At 37.3% G+C, this 23,387-nt stretch overlaps 1 protein-coding gene across 4 annotated transcripts in view; it reads right to left on the bottom strand.

Annotated features, from left to right (window-relative positions):
- Nucleotides 1–23,387, bottom strand: part of PTPRR (protein tyrosine phosphatase receptor type R) — a 255,564-nt gene that overhangs the window by 143,957 nt on the left and 88,220 nt on the right. The window lies entirely within an intron of this gene.

Below are 23,387 nucleotides of genomic sequence, written 5' to 3'. Positions count from 1 at the left end.
TTCCATTTGAGAATTCACACTGCTAGGGGATCATAATAGGCATTAAGTAAACTAAAAACTAAATTAGCTAAACACCACATAGGCTGGGTCTCCCCATTTTAAAAATCTAGTTTGATTTTTAAAAATGTTGACTAAGTTGTCTAATCAAGATCATAAAGAACATATAAAAATAAGCAATAACTTATCAAGGAGTATGAAAACGTCAAGTCCCTCTCTTTGCTCTTTCCTACTCTTTACTTTTTCTCTGAGTCTGCTGCTTGTTTTGTTCCCCTGTCTTGGAGTGGATGTTTACTTGATTCACTCAATAAATATTTATTGAACTTCTAATATATGCCAAGCACTGGATACATTGAACATACAATGGTTATTAAGGCTCCATCTCTGCCCCCACAGTCCTTTCCTGCTCTGATCGAAGGCATATCCCTCCACTTATGCTCCCATCCCCTGTCGTATTCTTGAGAATTTTGTTCCTCTTCTGTCTTCTGCATTATCAGTTCCTGTCTCAGTACCGGATTATTCCCATAAACATATAAATATGTACAAGCCATCTTGAAAGTTAAGCCTTCATAGAGTCCATATCTTTTTTTTTTAAGTTTTTAATACTTTTATTCAACAAACATGTAGACCTTAGTGTGGGCTGATACTGTTAGTGTTTTACAATGATCAGCCCTTTCAGTTCTTATGAGAACCTGCGACGTAGATACTATTATTTTTCCTATTTGGCAGATGAGGGAGTTGAGGCAAACAGAGGGCACGTGATTTCTGTCCAAAGTCACAAATCTAATTAGTGAAAAATCTAGGATTCAAACCCAGGTTCCTGCTCCAGAATCCATGCTTGTGAGCCTTCTGCTTTGCTGCTTCTAGGGGACAGTTGGAATAGACACGATATAAACAAAGATTCAGTAAGGCGCCTAAGCATTATGAACCTGAATGTTTTCCCCTTGAATCTTTAGCTTTTTATTAGCTAAGATGTAAAAATATCTTCAGAGCATTAAAGTCTGGCATTTGACATATTCCTATTTAAAAAGAAACTGAAACAATTTTCAATTAGTGAGGATATGCGGGAGGACTCTGCCCTCCATGTGCACTTGTTGGGACCAACCTTGCCTGGTCTGTGCACTGGGGACTGGAGACAGTCCGCTACCCACCTAGGGTCTCCAGGAGGAGCACATGCTTGGGACATGATGGGTCCTCAGGGCCGAATGAATAAACGCCACACCTTATCCTTCCATCCCACAAGGGGGGCTTGATTCAAGTACTGGGGGAAGACAGCTTAGTCCTGCTTCTAGTGGATCCCGAGATCCACCCTTCAATCTCTCATGGGCCTTTCAACTTCAACCCTGCTTCACTGTACCCTTTCCTTCATGTGGCTTTTACCAGTTCCACCTTCCGGTTTCACCACGCCTTTATTGTCTTCTACTTTCTAATCATTTAGTTAACATATATCTTATTTAACTTATATCTATTGGGCAACTACCATGAACAGGCACTCCACTTACAGTTTCATTTTAACCCTCATAGAATTACAGAAAACTCCTAAGTCATCTCAGTTTATGTCATGTGCAAACAACTGTGTCAACCAAATATTCCATGAACTTTTATAAGAGGATTCATTAGTTTCCTATGGCTGCTATAACACATTACCACCCACCTGGTGGCTTAAAACAACACCTCATCACCTCTCTTTCTCTTCTACTTAAATCTCCCTCAGCCTCTCTTGTTTAAGGACACTTATGATTATGCTTAAGGCCCCTCTGGATAATCCAGGATAACTGCTCCATCTCAAGATCCTTAATCTCATCTGCAAAGTTCCTTTGGTCATATAAAGGCTCATTCACAGGTTCTAGGATGCAGATATCTTTGGGGCCATTATTCAGCCTACCATAGATGCCCAAATAGACTTATTTATATTTCTAAGAGTAAGATATCCATTTTCGTGCTCAGTGGACAAACCAAAACCACAAAATGTCAACTGACGTTAAATCTACACACCCAAAAGATAAAGTCAATAATGTGTTTCCTCTTTTTAGTAAAACAGACAGTCTGAATGCAATTAAGCACCATCACAGTTGAATTATGTAAGGAGCCATTTTTTTCTTCAGTACCATTCCAAAGAAAGTTACAGTATGACAGTGTGACCACAAGTCTCTATTTTTAACCTAAATTTTGGAATCATCCGAGCCATTATGAAACTTCAAACTTTCCTTCTGAAAAAAGAAAAGTCTCTTGACCTTTGGTTATTTCTTAGAAAGTATGGTGGTTTTAGACATGTCCATAAACTTTAATGATCCTACCAGTAAGAGAAAACTTTTCTTCCTTTTTCTCTCCTAGAACTCGGTGGACCTTTGTGACTACAACAACTAATGAAATACAGCAGAAGTGACATTCCATGACCTCCAAGACGAGGTAAGAAAAAGCCATGCAGATTCTGCCAGTTTTTCCTGCCAGGCTCCCTTTCAAGCCCTGAGCTTTTCAGAGTGTAACTAACTGAAGCGCCACACTTGAGGGATCCCGTGGAAAGATCACCGCACTGAAATGGAAAGAGATGCCTGAGGAGCGGCAGCATTCCCGCCCCAGCTGGCCAGTCCCCACCCCGAGTCCCAAGTCTTCACATCTTGTCTTCCAGATGTGAGTCCATATCTTTCTCTACCGATTGTCCCATTTCTTTGTTCTGCATCACATGAAATACTTTCGAGGAAATCATCTGTAGTCTCTGCCTCATCCTTATCTCTGTTTCATTCTTCAAACACTCTCATGTAACACTGACCCCAACAATAGAAAGAAACCAGTCTTGTTAAGATCACCAGTGACCTCCATGTTGCCAGGTCCAATAGACATTTGTATATCCTAATCTAATTCTCAGCAGCTATTTGGCACAGTTGACTATTCTTTCCTTTCGAAACTTTCTTCTCTTATCCTCTGTGGCATCATACCCTCCCAGCTTTTCTTCGACTTCAGTTGTTTTCCTTCTCATTTCTTTTGCTGACTTTTCTTCCACCCAACTTCTAAATGCTGATGAACCTTACGGTTCCTTCCTGGACACTTTCTATTTTCTATCTATACTCTTCCTTTCGGAAATATTATCCTGTCCCAGGCTTTGCACACTCCTTGTATGCTGATGTCTACCAAATGTCTATCTACTGCCCAGATCTTTCCCCTGAGTTCTGTAGACCCAGATATCTAACGGTTACCTGACATCTCCATCAGGGTGTCTAAAAGGAGTCTGAAATCTAATATGTATGAAATTGAGATTATGACTATTCTTAAACCTGTTATTCTTCAAACTTTCCCATTTTAGTAAATGGAACTATTAACCATCCAATTGCACAAGATAACAACCTGAAGCACCTACGAATCCTTTCTTTTCCACCACACCCACTCTATCCTCAAGATCTCTCAGTTCTGCCTCCAAATACAGAAGAAATCTTCCCATTTTGGTCTATCTCTACTGTCAGCACCAAGTTCAAACTGCCATTATCTATATCTTGGGATATGATATAACATCCCTGCTTCCATTCTTGTTCCTTTCCAATCCGTTCTTCACATAATATCCAGAGAGATCTTTAAAAACTTTAAATAAGATCACATATATTCCACGCAAAAACTCTTTAAGGCTTCCTTCCCATTGCTTTTAGAAGAAAGTCCTAATCTCTCACCCTGGCCTACAAAGCCCTACAAGTCTATGTCTCCAGCTCACTTCACTAACCTCATCTTCCTCTCTTTCCAATGCTCCTGCCACATCGGCATCCTTTTTGCTTTGCAAATGCTTTTACTGGCTGTTCCTTCTGCTCGTAATGTTGTTCTGCCAGATCTTGAAATTCTGCTTTACTCTCCTTCTTCAGGTCTGGCTCCAGTGTCCATCCTCATGGTGGCTACTCTCAGCATCTTATCTAAAGAAGCACCCCACTCCCACCCTCAACACAATCTCAGTAACCCGTGTGTTTCTTTCATAGGACTTATTCTGATCTCGAATGACCACAATTTTGTATTCACTCTCTATATCTGTTTGAATGTTAGCAATTTGAGGAGTAAGCCACATTTGCTTTGTTCACCCCAGTGCCCATCATATTTCCTGGTAAGCAGATGCTCAATAATGAGAGATGAATGAATATATAATATAATATATATCATAAAATATAAAGATTTAGGTTAAGATCCTGGATCTCTCACTAATTGTATGAGTTGGGTAGTCACTTTATATCTCTGGAGTTCAGCTTTCTGAGGTTTAAATGGATAGAGTTGACTCTACAGTCTTAGATTGCCCATTGTGATGGTTAATTTTATGTGTCAATTTGATTGGGTCACAGGGTGCCCAGATATTTGGTTGAATGTTATCCTGGGTGTGTCTGTGAGGGTGTTTCTGGATGAGATTAACATGTGAATCAGTAGACTGGGTAAAGCAGATTGCTCTCCCCCACGTGGATGGACCTCATCCAATCCACCGAAATCCTGAATAGAACAGAAAGGCTGAGTAAGAGAGAATTTGCTCTGTCTGCTTATCTGCCTTCAAGCTGGGACATTGGTCCTCTCCTGCTTTAGGACTTGTACTTCGACTAGAACTTATACCATTGGCTTTCCTGGTTCTCAAACTCATTCTGGAACTATACCACTAACTCTTCTGGGTCTCAGCTTGCTGACTTCAGATCTTGGAACTTCCTAGCCTTCATAACCATGTGAGATAATTCCTTACAATAAATCTTTATACACACACACACACACACACACACACACACACACACACACACACACACCTCCTATTGATTCTGCTTTTCTGGAGAACCCAGACTAATACACCATCTAATAATACTGACATTCTATGATGAAAAACAGTTTTTTCAGATTTCTTGTGATTGAACTCTCCTTTCTCCCACATCCTCCTTGAACTTGTAGGAAGTTTTGTCTTTCATCCTATAGACATGAGGGTAAAACACAGATTGTGTAAGGGTGTAGCAGAGTAGATTGCGGTTACCAAATTGAGAGATGATTTATCAGAAACCTGTAAGAGTCAGTTTGTTTTTAACCCACTTTGCTGAACAGAATGCTCATACAACTGAAATAACTGTCACCCTTTACTTTAGCTCTCTCGTCTGACAGCAAAGAAAAAATATTCGGTTACGTGGAATTCTCATTGAAATGAACTGAATCATAATAGTAAAACAATTATTGAATTACAAAATACAAGCAGCACCAACTTAAAACAGCTGTCTTTGCAAACATAATTTGTTAAGTTGATACAATTTTATAAAGGGTAATATTTTCACAGATGTCCCTTCATGACTGATAAAATATTGTTTCATGTACTCCATTAGGCAATGATGAGCAAATTATACTGAAGAGAGCTGTGTAGAAGAAGCCATATTTTATGAGATGTTCATTGATGTACAGTTATAGGAATTAGGTATATGACCCAACGCTTAAATTGCTTTGCATACTAATGGCAATGACTGGGCAGTGAATTTGTAATTAGTTCCACATGCACTGTTATATGTTTTGCAAATATCTGTTAGATAATAGTTAAGGAGCAAGGTGTGTTTAAGTAATGGGATCTTAGAGATTATGTTGTCTTATCTCTCTCAATTTACAGATACATTTTACCAAACTCAGAGGAAAGTATTAGTTTTCCAACTGAGGTCACACAGCTATTGGGAGACCTGGAGCTCTTACCCAGGTTTTCAGATTTCCATGCCAGGAATCTTTTCTCTTTGCTTGCAACATTTGCAATTAGTGTCTATATTTTGAGATACAATTTCAATGCATGATTCTGTGAGAACATAATAGGTAACTGCTTTCAGTAATGAGTAAGTTTGTGCCAATATAGTGCCTCAGAAATTTCTTAGTTTACAAAAATAAATTAGGCCTGAAATAGCAACATAAATGTAACTACATATGTCAAAATTACCTACTTCAACTCATGTGAATGAATGAGTATTTGGGTAAATTATTATCATGTAGATTTGGTTTATATTACATATCTACAAAGAGTAAAAGCCTAATGTAAGAAGGTTAAACTGTTAATTTTGTCTCCAAAAGCAAAATTTAGAAAGAATTATCTATCATATCTTATAAAAGTAAATTTTTGATTTGGGGTCATGCTGAAGTTTTGTCACTGAAGCACTATATGCCAAAGAGAATGGTCATGTTAATTTGCTATCTTGTCCCTACAATTCCTCAGCACCCTGAAAATTTTATCACTTCAACACCTTCCGGCAAATGGAATTCAAGGACCTACTCTGGGCGTAGGCGGTTAGCAGCTTCAGATCACAGATATAAGAATAGTGAGGCAATAACGAAAAGAAGCATATTTTGAAGTTGTCAGGTCAATAGCAAGTCCGAATGTCCAGAATTGGATACTAAATATAAATGGCAACACCAAGAAAAAGAGTGTATGAATTACAGTAGATAGAGGCCAACAGGCACTACTTTTCAAACATGTGAGGCTTGAAGCTCGTAGTGAGAAGATGTATGGAAGATTCACTGGACGACTAGATGGAGACTTTTAATACAATTCCTATGGACTCTAACGTGGGAATTCTGGGGTAGGCCAAGAAGACAATAATGTCCATGAAAAAACAGAATGGGAATCATGTGGAAGGAAAAAAAGGACAGGATAGTGTCTGAGTAAAGAGAGGTTTTTCTACCACTCCCTATCATCTATCAGAAGACAGAGCAGTTTCTTCTTTCTAAGTGTAATTAGGTCGTTTCTATGTATTTGACAAGGAAACATTATAGAACTGACAATCATTCTAGAGAAATATTTGTCATCCCTCTTCCCGATTGCTGATAAAACGGGTGTGTGTGTGTATACACTTACATGCATGGCAGGGACTAGGGTAAGAGGCACGTATGGTACAAAATGTAAGGAGGCTCTCACTGTCAGGGCTGAGTTGATGTCAAGCGTTTGGCGTTTTGGGGATTAGAAATGGGACTAGAATCAGAAAGTCTGCTTCATGACGCTTAGAGTGAGTGTCTCTTTACATTTTGTGCCTTCCGTGCCTCACTTCTCACTTGCCTGACCCTGGTCCTGGCCCTGTGTGTATGTGTGTGTGTATGTGTCCTAACTCCAAATTTGGGCCTTTAATCCATGGTAGGCTCTTTATAGTTAGGTGGGTTAGGCCTACTTTGTTTTAGCATTGGAAGATCCCTGATGCTAGCTACTTACAAAGCAAGTAAATTTACCTACATTTAATAACAATATTATATGACTATCTGTCTCTTTACAATGGAAGAAAGTTTACCCGAGGCCACATGGGAAGTTAACAACAGAAATGGGATTAGAATCAGTCTGCTTCTTGGTTCTTTGCTTCCACACCACCCACCACCTTCACATCCAAAGACAGACTGTTGACAGCCTTGAGGAATGTGTGAACACACTGAGAACCACAGGCCATTGCACTGGTGTTTGTAAAAACTGATGTTTCAAGATGATTGCTTTCACAAGAAGAAAGCTTTATTTTTTTTGTGTGTCATTGTGAAAAAATTAAAAATTAGTATAAAGAAAAAAATGAAGATCATTCATAGTTTCTCTAAAAGAAAGCAACTAATATTTTACAGTTCTCTCACAGGCTTATTTTCTCACACATAAACAAGATACGATATATTCTTTTTTATTATTATTTTATATTCTTTTTAATTATAGCTCTTATGTTACCCTTTTGTTTTCACTTAATATGTCATTTTCTCAGTCAAAATATGGGTTTATTGTATCATTATATAGACTTTAAAAATGTATTTAATTAATCCTTATCGATGGACATTTATGTTGTTTCCATTTTATCCTGCAACATTCTTTGTGTGTTTCTTGAATTACTTTCTTAGAATTGATTGAATTAAAGCAACTGGGTCAAACTCTATGATTTCTTTTGTAGGACTTCTGATAATTTTGCCAAATTGCCTTCCAGGGAAGGCATAGAATGTGCATTTCCACCAGTAGTTTACTAGTGTGGAGCTGGCTCCCTTTTAACAGTACTAATGCTTTTCTGTGTTTGAGATAAGCCCACTCATTTTAAATTTCTACTGCCACCCTGTGTCATTGGTTGTTCTTATTTCTACAGCCATGAAACACTGAAATTGATTAATTCAGTCATTCATTCATTTTTCAAATATTTATTGTTCACATGGCAATTTTTAAATATGACAGAGGAAAATATGAATGAGATAGTCTTCTCCCTCAAAAAAAATCTACATTTGACAAACAACATCAGTTAATCTGAGGCACTGGTTTAAAGAGTCATGGGCTCTTTAATTCTCAAAACAACTAAATGGGGTAGATACCATTATTGTTCCCATTGTATAGATGAGGAAACTGAGGTGCATTGCTCAAGATCACATAGCTTGTAAGTGGTGGAGTTGAGATTTCAGTTCTGGTAATTTGACTCTAGAGCCTATGCTCTTAACCACAATGTTACAACGTGTAATAGATATACATAAATAACTCTAATATTAGAAAAAATATGCAGTAAGATAGTGTGTAAGTTCTGGCCAGAAACAGAATGTGGGAATGTATTGGGCTGAAGCAAAAAAATAACTTACATGGTAATAGATAGACCCTGATGCTGATGAGGTCCCTCCCCTAGCCAAGTGTATAAAAGACATTGATCCTGCAGTTCTGCCCTCCTCAGACCTGGTAGATTTCTTGCCCCCATAGGCTTGAATTGACCCACCAATTATACACATGAATCATGAGGGTTTAGGGAGAAACTGGGGAGCTATGTCTACTCATTTGCTTCCTAATCCTGTGTCTATCCTTGGCCCTGCCTGACTGCCTGCTTGGGAGCCATCTGAAATGAAAGCAGCTTTGAACTGAGTCGAAGTCATCATTCTTGCCAGTCTTTGCATCTGGGCTAGGAGTTTGGGTCTCTCCCACCCAATACTTCCCAATACAGGACGATAACAGTTAAAATACTATAACAGTTCAAACGAGGGACTAGATATAGTTAAGGTGATCAGAGATGATTCCACTACATCTCTTGATGGGACGGTCTTGATGGGCAGAACTTCAGTTTGGAAAGGGATGAGGAGAGCATTTCAGTAGAATCCACAGCAGGAGGCTATGGCTATAGAAAGAGAATGATGTTTTGGGGCGGGGTGGGGGTGTGTGATAAGAAACCCGGTTTGACCAAAGATATCATCATATACATAGGGTACAGTGGTAGGAAAGAATGCACTAGCAAAGCAGGTTAGGTCCAAATCATCAAGAGCCTTGACTGTCAGGCTATGCAGTTTGATTTTGTAGGTTCTGGGAAACCACTGAAAGTGAAACTATTTGGCTCAGCAATAAAAGTCCTCTCTAGGAGAATCTCAAAATCCCTTTGTAAATTCTTAGCATACTACTTCCCCACCAGCACATTTATACATTCCCTTAGATCCACACATTTTTCTCAATCCCCAGACATGTCATGTCATTTTATACCCCCTCCCTTTCCTTTCTTTATTCTGTTCTGAATTGTTTTGTAGCCTGCAACTCCTTTATCAAATTTTATTTATCCTAAAAGTCTCAGTCTAAGTGCTCTTTTCATGATATCCTTACCCCAAATCAGAACTTGTTCTTTTCTTCTCCTACCGCTGATTTCTTTTTGCCTTATTTAGTTGGTCCATGTGGGGATATTATTGGGAGATTGACCCGACAGCAATTCTCAAGTCCCTTCTTTCTCCCTTGCCACTTCCCACAGAGGGATTGGTAAAACTGAGCGTTTATATCTGAGCCTTCCTTACAGCTGAGGCCAATGGCACAGCTCTGACATATAATCAGGACGCTTAGCAAGTAACCTTATGCTTCCTTATAAAAGAGTCAGGCACCAGAGGGGAGTTCTCTGTGTCTTCCTCATGCTTTGAACATTGACATGATGCTCGTAGATGGGGCAGCTATCTTGTAATCATGAGGTGGAAAGCACAAGGCCTGAGCACACGCCATGGAAGGCAAAGTGAAGGGATGGGACATTGTTGAACTACTGCATCTGATCAAGACTGCTTATCTATAGACTGCTTATCTATGTGAGAAATGAAAATGATTTCTTGCGTGAGCCTCTGTTAATTGAATTTTTTGTTTTTCGCTGCTGAAGGCATTCCTAATTGATACAGTTTACTTGTCCATCTTTACCACTAGATTATAAATTTTGGGTTCAATATATTATATATTGAATATATGTTAAATTCCTCAATGGAAAGTTTCAAATATCTTTATCTTTGTATTTACTTTATATTGTCCCAACCTTTAGTACAGACCCCCAATAAGTGCTGAATTGATTGAATATGGATCTATCAATGTGATTAATTCAACTAACAGTGAGAGGGAGAAACTAAACATAATAACTAAATAAACATTGCTTAATATTGTACTTTCTTTAAAGATACTGTGAAACTCTTTTTTAGATTTTAACATTGTCCCTTATTAATATATTATTTAATCTGGGCAAAGCGGAGCTTAGAATGTTAGTGAGCCAATTTCCACCTTATTTAGATGAACTTTGGAATGGAAGGCATATTAGTAATTTGTTGCTGTAAGATATCACAAGGAAAAGATAAACAACTAGCAGCAGTCATGTAAATTCAGCTGGACTTTCCCAGTGATGTCATCACTTTTTACTGTTTATGGCTCCTTGTGTGCACTATTCCCCTATAAATACATCCAGGTGAGCATCTGCTACGTTCATTAAACCCTAAGAATCTGCTCTGAAGTTATTTTCAGATCCTGTCCCAATAAAAACATCATCTAAAATTAATAAACAATTGCTGTGGCTGAATGGGAGGATTTAAAGCACATACAGTCCCTAGAATTTATTTTGTAGCAGTTAGCAAATGTTAAGGGGTGGAACTGCCCAGTATATTTTCTAACTTTGAGTAATAATACTAAAAAAATGTAGTCATTAAGAATATAGACATAATATAATTACCATTACTTCCATAGAGGTCTTTTTCCTTATTTTCCAGGTATGTGCAAAAATTAGTAGTAAAATTCATAAACGTCTTTTAGAATAATCATCTAACTTTTAAACAATTATTTGAGTATAAGTTTTAAAGGATAATCTTCTTGAATACTGACTTAGTGCAACAATGCTGCTCTTATATACAATAAATATGAAATCTATACCAAAAACTCATGCTGCCTGGAAATGCTTGCTGAGAAAACATTTCTCTGATCAATGTGTTTGGGATTTAAGTAGTTTCTCAACTAGAATGAGGATGTTGTGGGAAGACAAAGTACCTAGCATTTAAATAACAATGGAAATCTCAGTGCCATGCACGTTTTTTTTCCCTTAACAAATAGCATAATTGTGTGTCTGTCTTTCACAGAAAGACAAAGCTCTCTGAGCCAATTAGCTTTAAGAACTTGTGGGTAAGAAAATCAAACCTAATTGAAATGCACTCCAGAAATTCTATGACTGCATATCCTGTCAGCATTAACTAGGATTATTCTCCTAAAGGGTAAAGCATGTTAGTGAATGTGCAATGAAGCATCTTACAAAAAGTCATTGTTCCCTTGAGTATCATTGTGATTTGTCAGGGACAGTGAGGACAGGGACATGAAGATTCACTGTAATAAAACCTCACGTCAATAAAAAATGAGAAGAAAAGGGTGTCTTCAGTATAGATGTTAGGTATTTGCATTTGATGGACACAACTACAGTTTCGGAACCAATGCAAAACTGACAAAGAGAGGCTCTACTCTAAAATAATAATTTCATGGGACATTATTATGAACTGACAGGTGCCTACAAAATATGATATCCTCATTTTTATTTTGTTTGGATTTTATGTCAGAAGTTCAGCGAATATGTCCCCACATGTGAAATTCTTCAAGCAGCTTTAAAGGAAAAATGAAAACAGAGAGGACATATAGATAGTCTGGCTGACTGAATAAGTTAAGGTATGCATTCTCTAATATACTTCTATGGTTTTTTTTTAGGGGGGGGGGTGGAAATCTGCCTACAAAATGCTCGAAAGCAAATGTTTTGGCTGTTAAAGAAGTACCCCCAATTGAACAACATTGTTAGTTAGAGGTTGGCCTCCATGCAAAACACAGCAGAAATCTTGGCCTTTCAACCCAGGCCATCCTGTCTCCAGGCCACTTTCATTGTATATTTCCAGATAACTGAAGCAAATGTAGGTTGTGATGGATATTTCTGATTATTAATAACAATACCAGCGTTTATGGAACCTTTGCATGCTCTAGTTCACTGGATTTTTCCAACACTCCTATTCAATAGGTTTCATTACCATGTCCACTCTGCCAATGAGGAAACTACAGAGGAAGAGCAGAGAGGCCAATGACTTGCCCAAGGTCAAATAGCTATCAGCAGTGGACACTAAGGCCCAGCTCTGCTTCTAGAGCATTATCCATTATGTTGCCCTGCAGAGACTTTACCTGATTTTTCACCTGACTTTGCCTGATTCCAAAGCAGCAAATATAGCAAAATTTTGATGGGTTCATTTAGCATTGACTAATATTTACATCAAGAGTTTCCTGTTTTAGACATTACTTCATTTTAGCTTTTCAGCTCACTTTATTTTAATCAGGATCCCCTTATAAGACATGTTGTGCAGTTGGCAGGGCTCGTCAAGGTGACCTTTCTGCTATGTTTTAAGGATCGTTTAAAATTCTGCTTTTACTCTTCACCAGTTGACCTTTTTTGTCACCTTTTCTTCTATTCTTTTCCCCAATTAGGGAAGCCACAAAATCCCAAAGGTGTTACATTAGAAGAGTTAGCTCACAGTGTTGTGAAATGCTGTTCCAAATGCCAATATAATTGTACAAGAGCCACTGGCAGTAGAGAGGATGAAAGAAACACTTGAGTAATGCATGAAGCATTACCATGGGCACCCATGTTACCCCGCAAAAGGCAAGCTCTAGAGATGCACCAATGCAAATCATTCCAGAACACGAGATCTATCATGAAACATTAACATTGATATACTATCCCAGGCGGACTACTTGTGAAAGTGAGTGACTCTCTGAAGTGCTTCAAAGGAGAGGAGAAAGAAAAATCCATAGGCCCACTCCATTTAATCCTCCAAGGAATAGGTTTATTTTCTGCTGCCTGATCACCTCTAATAATATTGCAGCACTTTTAGAAAGGATGGATGTGATTTCCCTAACCCACATCTCCCATCCGAGAAACTGCACTAACAATTAACTATTAATGACAAGAAGAAAAGAAGCTTTCTTTCTCTTGGCAGTCTATCACATTGAGTGGGTAGCTTGAGAAGCAGTTTGGTGTGTGTATCTGTCCAAAGGATATTATCTTAGGGGTAAGAAAAGCACACTCTTCAGAAGGTGCCCTTCTCATGGGTAAAACTAGAGCTAAATGGTTTTCCCATTATTACTGCAGATGCGTTTCCATTTTCATAGATGATGGACAGATTAAAAAATTCACTGAATAGAGCCAGCAATGAGAAAGTTGTACCACCTGCTTTCTGGATCTATAAAATCAACACTTAATTTTTTAAAAAAATATTTTATTGAAGTATAGTTGACTTACAATGTTGTGTTAGTTTCTGCTGTACAGCAAAGTGATTCAATTATACATACATGAATCAACTCCTAGTTTAATTGCTTGATTATTTGGGTATTCTTTCTGAAAATCAATATTTGAGTACCATATTAATTTTAAATTTTAGAATCTGGGAATTTCAGCACACTCTTGACATAATATGCTGCACTTAAAACTTATTCAATTTATTTAAACTAAAACACACACACACACACACACACACACACACACACACAGATACACACACACAGAGTTCACCCATTTCTTCCACCCCACCTCCTGCCTCTGGCAACCTGTCTGTTCTCTGTATCTATAAGCTTAGTGTTTCTTTTCTTTTCTTCTTCTTTTTTTTTTTTAGGTTTCATATATAAGAGAGATTATAGAGTATTTTGTCATTCTTTGTCTGACGTATTTCACTTAGCATAATGCCCTTGAATTTCATCCATGTTGTTACAAATGGCAAGATTTCATTCTTGTTTATGGCTGAATAATATTTTTGTCTATCACAATTTCTTTACCCATGCAACCACTGACATTCACATAGGTCGTTTTCATGTCTTGGCTATTGTAAATAATGCTGCAATAAACATAGGGTGCATGTATCTTTTCAAATTAGCGTTTTCGTTTTCTTTGGATAAATACTCAGAAGTGGAATTAGTGATCATACGGTAGTTCTATTTTTAATTTTTTGTGGAACCTCCATACGTATTTCATAGTGGCGGCACCAATTCGCATGAGGGTTCCCTTTTCTTCACATCCTCAGCAACACTTGTTATTTCTTGTCTTTTTGATAGCAGTCATTCTAACAGGTGTGAAGTAATATTGGGTGGGCCAAAAAGTGTCTTCGGTTTTTTAAGTAAAAAATAAAAGACACATTCTTCGTTTTCACCAAGAACTTTATTGAACAACGTATTCACCCTTTTGTTCCACTACCTTCTGCCGTTTTTCAGGCAACTTCATAATTCCACCTTCCCAAAACTTTTTACCTTTTTGAGCAAACAACTGTTTCAGGTGCCTTTAACAGTCTTCCAGGGAACTGAAATATTTTCCATTAAGAGAATTTTGTAAAGACCGTAATAAATGGAAATCCGAAGGTGCAATGTCTGGTGAATATGGAGGATGAATCAGAACTTCCCAGCCAAGCTGTAACAGTTTTTGCCTGGTCATCAAAGAAACATGCGGTCTTGCGTTATCCTGATAGAAGATTATCCGTTTTCTGTTGACTAATTCTGGACGCTTTCTGTCAAGTGCCTCTTTCAGTTGTTCTAAGTGGGAGCAGTATTTGTTGGAATTAATCGTTTAGTTTTCTGGAAGGAGCTCATAATAGAGGACTCCCTTCCAATCCCACCATATACACAACATCACCTTCTTTGGATGAAGACCAGCCTTCAGTGTGCTTGGTGGTGGTTCATTTCACTTGCCCCACGATCTCTTCCATTCCACACTGTTGTACAGTATCCACTTTTCATTACCCATCACAATTTGTTTTAAAAACGGCACGTTTTCATTACATTTCAATAGAGAATTGCGTGAGAAAATACGGTCAAGAAGGTTTTTTTTGCTTAACTTATGTGGAACCCAAACATCAAAGCAATTCACATAACCAAGCTGGTGCAAATGATTTTCAATGCTTGATTGAGATATTTTGAGTATGTCGGCTGTCTCCTGCGTGTATAACGTTGATTGTTCTCAATTATTGTTTCGATTTGATCGCTATCAACTTCAACTCGTCTACCCAACTGTGGAGCATCGTCCAGTGAGAAATCTCCAGCACAAAACTTCAAAAACCACTTTTGACACATTCGATCAGTCACAGCACCTTCTCCATATACTGCACAAATCTTTTTGTGCGTTTCAGTTGCATTTTTACTTTTCTTGAAATAATAAAGCATAATATGCCAAATATATTGCTTTTTTCTTCCATCTTCAATATTAAAATGTCTACACAAAACTTCACCAATTTTGATGTCTTTTTTAAAACGCACGCTGATATGACAGCTGTCACATACAATCTAACAAAATTGTTTCAAATGAAGTTAAAGACAACTCAGTGCTACTAGAGCCATCTTATGGAAAAAACGGAACCAATATTTCATTGTGGTTTTGATTTGCATTTCCCTGATGATTAATGATGTTGAGCATCTGTATGTCTTCTTTAGAAACATGTCTATTCAGATCTTCTGCACAGTTTTTAACTGGATTTTTTTTTTTTTTTTTTGGCTCTTGAGTTGTATGAGTTCTTTGTATATTGGATGTTAGGCCCTTGTCAGATACACGGTTTGTGGTTATTTCTTCCCATTCACTAGGCTGCCTCTTCGTTTTGCTGATGGTTTCCTTTGCTGTGCAGAAGCTTTTAAATTTGATGTAGTCCTACTTGTTTATTTTTGCTTTTGTTGCTTTTGCTTTTGGTGTCAGATTCAAAAAACTCATCTCCAAGACCTATGTCAAGGAGCTTACTGCCTATGTTTTCTTCTATGAGTTTAGGGTGTCAGGTCTTGCAATCAAGTCTTTAATCCACTTGGAATTAATTTTTGTGTGTGGTGTAACAGTGGTCCAGTTTCATTATTTGGCATGTGGCTGTCCAATTTTCCCAACACCATTTATTGAAGAGACTATCTTTTCCCATTGTATATTACTGGCTCCTTTGTTGTAAAATTAGTCGGTCATATATGTATGGGTTTAATTCTGGGCTCCCTATTCTATTCCACTGTGTCTGTTTTTATGCCAAGACCATGCTGTTTTAATAACTATAGTTTTGTAATATAGTTTGAAATCAGGGATTGTGATGCCTCCAGTTTGTTCTTCTTTCTCAAATTTATTTGGCTATTCAGGGTATTTTGTGGTTTCATACAAATTTTAGGATTGTTTCTTCTATTTCTGTGAAAACTATCATTGGAATTTCAATAGGGATTGCATTGAATCTGTATATTGCTTTGGGTAGTATGGACATTTTAACAATATTAATTTTTCCAATCCATGAGCATGGAGTATATTTCCATTTATTTTTGCCTTCTTCAATTTCTTTCACTAATGTCTTATAGTTTTCAATATACAGATTTTGCACCTCCTTGGTGAACTTTATTCACGGGTATTTTATGCATTTTGATGCAATTGTGAGTGGGACTGTTTTCTTAATTTCTCTTACTGATAGTTCATTACTAGTGCAAAGAAATGTAATAGATTTTTGTGTACTGATTTTGTATTCTGCAACTTTACTGAACTTGTTTACTAGTTCTAAGTTTTTTGATGGAGTCTTTAGGGTTTTCTATATATAATATCATGTCATCTGCAAATAGTGACAGTTTTACTTCTTCCTTTCCAATTTAGATGCTAGGATTTCCAATACCATGTTGAATAAAAGTGGTGAGAGTGGACTTCCTTGTCTCGTTTCTGATCTTAGAGATAAAGTTTTCAGCTTTCTACCATTGAGTATGATGTTATATGTGGGTTTATCATATATGACTTTTGATATGTTGAGGTGTGTTCCCTCTACACCTACCTTGTTGAGAGTTTTTATCATAAATAGATGTTGAACTTTGTCAAATGTTTTTCTGCATCTATTAAGATGATAATATTATTTCTATCCTTCATTTTCTTAATGTGGTGTATCACACTGACTGATTTGTAGATGTTGAGCAATCCTTACGACCCTGGAATAAATCCCACTTGATTATGGTATATGATCATTTTGGATGGTTTTCCAATCAGGGTTGAGAACCATTGCTTTTGCCAATCTCTCTTTTGCTATAATATGTGCTGCTTTAAATTTTAAAAATATGCATCGGAACTAAGCTTTTCATCTTTTTTTGCCCAAGCACAAAAATTTATCATCCTGTTTATGGCAATAGCTAATGAGATACCATAACTCTGAGTCATTTTCCTTTCAAAATGTTGACATTCAAAGTATAAAACAAATCTTAGAATTAAATGAAGACTATATCCTCTTGACAAAGTCTTCTAGAATATGAAGGATAATTTCACCACTGACCTACGACAAGTCCTTTGGGAAACCTTCTGAAAACTCTGCTTGTCTCAAAGCAAACATTTTACTTTCTTGCCAAAACAGAATTTAAACCTATTAGACATTTCCCTATCAAAATCCATTTCCTGTGTCATTCAACCTAACTGATTAAATTTTTAAATCCCATGGATATTTGGTTTCTTCAAATTTAAGAAGTCTGGAATTACATTTTTAGGCATCATGAAGTGACAGGGACTGATTCAGCCTCTTGCCTGAAACAAATGCAGAACCAGACAAATATATGAAACAATGGTTTTCAGACACTGAACAACAGGTAGCACAGGACAGTGATCCTTGAGAAAAGAAACCACATGGGGAGAGTCTTACCAGTTCTCAGATTGCTGCCTGTAAAGACGAGAACCTGAATGGAGCCCAGAGCTGTCGCTGAGTTCAGAATTCAGGAAGGGGAAGGAGGCTAGATTTTGCAGGGTAGGGTACTAGGGAATAGAAGCTTCTGGGAAAGGAGATAGCTACCTAGAGAGGTTGTTCCAGAGATCAGTACAGGGTTCCCCTTGAATCTTCAGCTAAGTCTTGATTAGCACACAGATGGGACAAAGCTTCCTGAGGCAGAGGGAAAAACCACCAGAAAGGAATGGGAGAAATAGTCCTCAGAGCTCACCCAGGGCTGGGAATAGCTCCTGTTTCCACCAGCCAGAGCATCAAAACCTTAAAATACACAGGGTACTGGACAGAGTATTCACAATGGTGTTGCCTCAGTAGTGGGGCAAAATTAGTCCTAGGTCAAGGTCCACGAACTTTTCTTTTTTTTTTTTTTGACATCTTTATTGGAGTATAATTGCTTTACAATGGTGTGTTAGTTTATGCTGTATAATAAAGTGAATCAGCTATACATATACATATATCCCCATATCTCCTCCCTCTTGCATCTCCCTCCCATCCTCCCTATTTCACCCCTCTAGGTCGTCACAAAGCACAGAGCTGATCTCCCTGTGCTACGTGGCTGCTTCCCACTAGCTATCTATTTTACATTTGGTAGTGTATGTATGTCCATGCCACTCTCTCACTTCATCCCAACTTACCCTTCCCCCTCTCCATGTCCTCAAGTCCATTCTCTACATCTGTGTCTTTATTCCTGTCCTGCCCCTAGGTTCTTCAGAACAATTTTTTTTTTTTTAGATTCCATATATATGTGTTAGCATATGGTATTTATTTTTCTCTTTCTGACTTACTTCACTCTGTATGACAGACTCTAGGTCCACCATCACTACAAATAACTCAATTTCATTTCTTTTTATGGCTGAGTAATATTCCATTGTATATATGTGCCACATCTTCTTTATCCATTCATCTGTCAATGGACACTTAGGTTGCTTCCATGTCCTGGCTATTGTAAATAGAGCTGCAATGAACATTGTGGTACATGACTCTTTTTGAATTATGGTTTTCTCAGGGTATATGCCCAGTAGTGGGATTGCTGGGTCATATGGTAGCTCTATTTTTAGTTTTTTAAGGAATCTCCATACTGTTCTCCATAGTGACTGTAACAATTTACATTCCCACCAACAGTGCAAGAGGGTTCCCAGCTGTCACTGTTTGCAGATGTCATGATACTATACATAGAGAATCCTAAAGATGCTACCAGAAAACTACTAGAGCTAATCAATGAATTTGGTAAAGTAGCAGGATACAAAAGTAATGCACAGAAATCTCTTGCATTCCTATACACTAATGATGTATTTACCATTTACCACTTCAACAAAAAGAATAAAATACCTAGGAATAAACCTACCTAAGGAGACAAAAGAACTGTATGCAGAAAACTGTAAGACACTGATGAAAGAAATTAAAGATGATACCAACAGATGGAGAGATATACCATGTTCTTCGATTGGAAGGATCAACATTGGGGAAATCACTATACTATCCAGAGCAATCTACAGATTCAATGCAATCCCTATCAAACTACCAATGGCATTTTTCACAGAACTGGGACAAAAAATTTCACAATTTGTATGGAAACACAAAAGACCCCGAATAGCCAAAGCAATCTTGAGAAAGAAAAACGGAGCAGGAGGAATCAGGCTCCCTGACTTCAGACTATACTACAAAGCTACAGTAATCAAGGCAGTATGGTACTGGCACAAAAAAAGAAGTATAGATCAATGGAACAGGATAGAAAGCCCAGAGATAAATGCATTCACATATGGTCACCTTATCTTTGATAAAGGAGGCAAGAATATACAATGGAGAAAAGACAGCCTCTTCAGTAAGTGGTGCTGGGAAAACTGGACAGGTACATGTAAAAGAATGAAATTAGAACACTTCCTAACACCATACACAAAAATAAACTCAAAATGGATTAAAGACCTAAATATAAGGCCAGACACTATAAAACTCTTAGAGGAAAATATAGGAAGAACACTCTTTGACATAAATCACAGCAAGATCCTTTTTGACCCACCTCATAGAGAAATGGAAATAAAAACAAAAATAAACAAATGGGACCTAATGAAACTTAAAATCTTTTGCACAGCAAAGGAAACCATAAACAAGACGAAAAGACAACCCTCAGCATGGGAGAAAATATTTGCAAATGAAGCAACTGACAAAGGATTCATCTCCAAAATACACAAGCAGCTCATGCAGCTCAATAACAAAAAAACAAACAACCCAATCCAAAAATGGGCAGAAGGCCTAAATACACATTTCTCCAAAGAAGATAAACAGATTGCCAACAAACACATGAAAGGATGCTCAACATACTAATCATTAGAGAAATGCAAATCAAAACTACAATGAGGTATCACCTCACACCAGTCAGAATGGCCATCATCAAAAAATCTACAAACAATAAATGCTGGAGAGGGTGTGCACAAACTTTTCTTATGAAAGTTCATATAGTAAATATTTTAGACTTTATAGACCAAGAGGCAAAAATCAAATATATTTTGTAAATATTTACATAACAAGAGAAAAAACTCCTCACCACACTCCCCCATTTGACTGAGATGGGCCATCCCATGCAGTAGGCATGTTTTATATCTAATTACCATCTGCTGGAGACATTCTTAGGATGAAAGCACTAGCCTGAGAAGAAAGGTCAGTCTAGTGTGTAGTGTATGGACTGAACATTTGTGCCCCTCCCCCCTCAAATTCATATGTTGAAACCTTAGCCCCCAGTGTGATAATTTTAGGAAGTGGAGCCTTTGGGAAGTAATTAGGTTTAGATATGGTCATGAAGGTGCAGTCCCCGTGAAGGAATTAGTGCCCTTATAACAAGAGATCAGAGAACTTGCTCTCTTTCTCTTGTGATGATACAGCATGAAGGCAGCCATCTCAAAAGAATTCTCAGCAGGGACCAGGAACTGAATTGGCTGGCACCTCGATCTTGGACTTCCCAGCTTCCAGAACTGTAAGAAATAAACGTTTGTTGTTTAAACTACTCAGTCTATGGTATATTGTTATAGCAGTCCAAACTAAGACAGGTAGCCACCTTGGTCAGTTTCACTCTCTATCCAGTGACACCCAGATCCTGTTGTGCCTGGTTCTGCATGAGGCTGTCTTAACATGGGCAGCTTGCTGGAGGGGAGTGGCCTTGATAAATTGCTGATTCCCTGACTGAGAGTCTACCACTTGATGCTTTGAGGTTGCCAACAGTGAGGCCTCCAACTTAAAAGTGGAGTCTCGTGCCAGGTCTGAATAGCAGTGAGGCATGGCCACCAGCAAGGTGGCAGACTTTGGGGGTGAAGAGGGATGTCCTAGTTTTGTCTTTGTGGTTCACAGTGTTTGAGTGGTGCCCTCAAGACATACAAAATCAGACAGTGGGCTGGATTTGGCTTGAAGATTATAGCTTGATGACTCTTGCCTTAGATTAAACATTGATCTGGTCCTACCTAACAATAAGTCTTGAAAAAATCAACAAAGATTTGAGAGCAAGTCTTGAAAGAATCAAACTTTTTATAAGTAACTTTACTACTTGGAAATTTAACAAAGAAACTTAACAAAGCTCAAAATATTTAAGAAATAAAAAATACCTAGCACCCAACAAGTTAGAAAATAGAAAATTTTCCAATAGAAAATTTGCAAAGTATGCAAAGAAGTGGGAAAATACAACCCATATTGCAGAGGAAAATTTAAAAAATAGAAAGAGACCCAGATGACACAGATGATAGAACTAGTAGACCAGGGCATTAAGAAAGTTATAACAACTATACTCCATATGCCCAATAAGGTAGAGGAAATCATGAACATTCTAAGGACAGATACTGAAGATATAAAAAAGACCCAAGTCTCACTTCTAGAGATAAAAATTACAGTGTCTAGGATAAAATATACAGAGGATGGGATTAAAAGCGGATTAGACCAGGCAGAAGAATAGATTAGTGGGTTTAAGGCCATAGCAATAGAAACTATACAAAATGCAACACACAGAGTAAAGATTGAAAAAAAATGAGTAGAGCCTCAGTTAGCTGTGCGACAAATTCAAGTGGTCTGATATTTATTTATTGGAGTCCCTGAAGGGAGGGGGCAGTCAGAAAAATATTCAAGGAAACAATGGATGAAAAATTTCCAAATTTAATGAAAATCATATAACCACATATGCAAAAAGTTCAATGAAACTAATGTAGAAGAAATGTAAGCAAAACTATAATATAGAACCTCATTCACAAAATGGTTTAAAAATGTCAGAAGCCAGATTGTCAAAACTGAGTTTGCCATGAACATAGGCATTTAAAGGAAATACAAATATATTAAACTATAGAGGGGGCAGATTTAGCATCATGAAAATTAAGACTTCAAAGAGAACATACAACTTCTGGTAATTTGTATGGGCTAAGCAGTTCAGGTTGTTAATTCTGACCAAAATTATTGGTATTGAATCTGGGAAAATGGTATCATTCACTAATCCACTAACATTCTTTCAACAAACACTTGAGCTCCTGTTTTTGCAGAAGCACATTAGGACACATAAAAATGAACACTAGCCCTGACCTTAGAGATCTAATAATCTAGTTACCTTCCAAGTGTTATGGCTGAAACAATTTTACAATTGTTTGACAGACACACAAGTAGATTTTAGCTGTCTCTTCCTCATTTCCTTATCATATATTGCACTGAACATGAAATTATTGCTAATTTAGAAGAAACGCTCTTTTCCCAAGTTATCTATATCTTCTTAACATGTGAAATCATTCTCTAGGTGCATGACGTGGGTGGTATTGCTTGTGGTAAAAATAGTTTTCTGCTTAGTCACCTCTTTAATTTTTCATTCTTTATCTCTAGCACAAATGTTTTCTGAAGCTTCTTATCTAAAATTTTATGACAAGTAAAAATGTAATAGTCATGCCATAGAGCACAAATATTTACAAACAAGTAGAAAATGAATGAGCACACCCTAAGAAGAATGACCTTTATATGATATACAAATGTGAAAATGAATAAGCATTCCTCAAGAAAAATGACCTTTAAACAAATTTATATACTGTAGTAGTAGTCATCACCATAAAACGATAGCCAAGAATAGGTAATAAAGCAGAAAAGAGTTCAGCCTTGAAGTACTGAAAAGTATGGTACAAGGACTCACAAGGGGTCCAATGGAGTCCATTGGATCAACAAGATGATCCAATAGAGTCAAGAAAGAGATTATTAGAAATTTTATACTCATTTTTACTTGGTTTTTTAGAGTTTTCTTTTTTGGGTAAGTTGTATAATATACATAAAAAACTACTACACCAGTATATACTTATTGTATAAATAAACCAGCATACGTACATTAGGGAATATGATAATATTTTAAACTTACGTTTCCAAAACATATTTGGAAACCACAGGTCTATACAAGTTATTTTTAAATATTATTAGAAACATCACCCTTTTTCATACAAATGCATATGTAAACCCCAAAAATAAAAAGGTAA

The sequence above is a fragment of the Lagenorhynchus albirostris genome, chromosome 11 (genome assembly GCF_949774975.1).
Source record: "Lagenorhynchus albirostris chromosome 11, mLagAlb1.1, whole genome shotgun sequence".
In the NCBI taxonomy this organism is placed as follows: domain Eukaryota; kingdom Metazoa; phylum Chordata; class Mammalia; order Artiodactyla; family Delphinidae; genus Lagenorhynchus; species Lagenorhynchus albirostris.
Note: the sequence above shows the minus strand (reverse complement) of the source record. Positions and strands in the feature narration are given on the sequence as shown.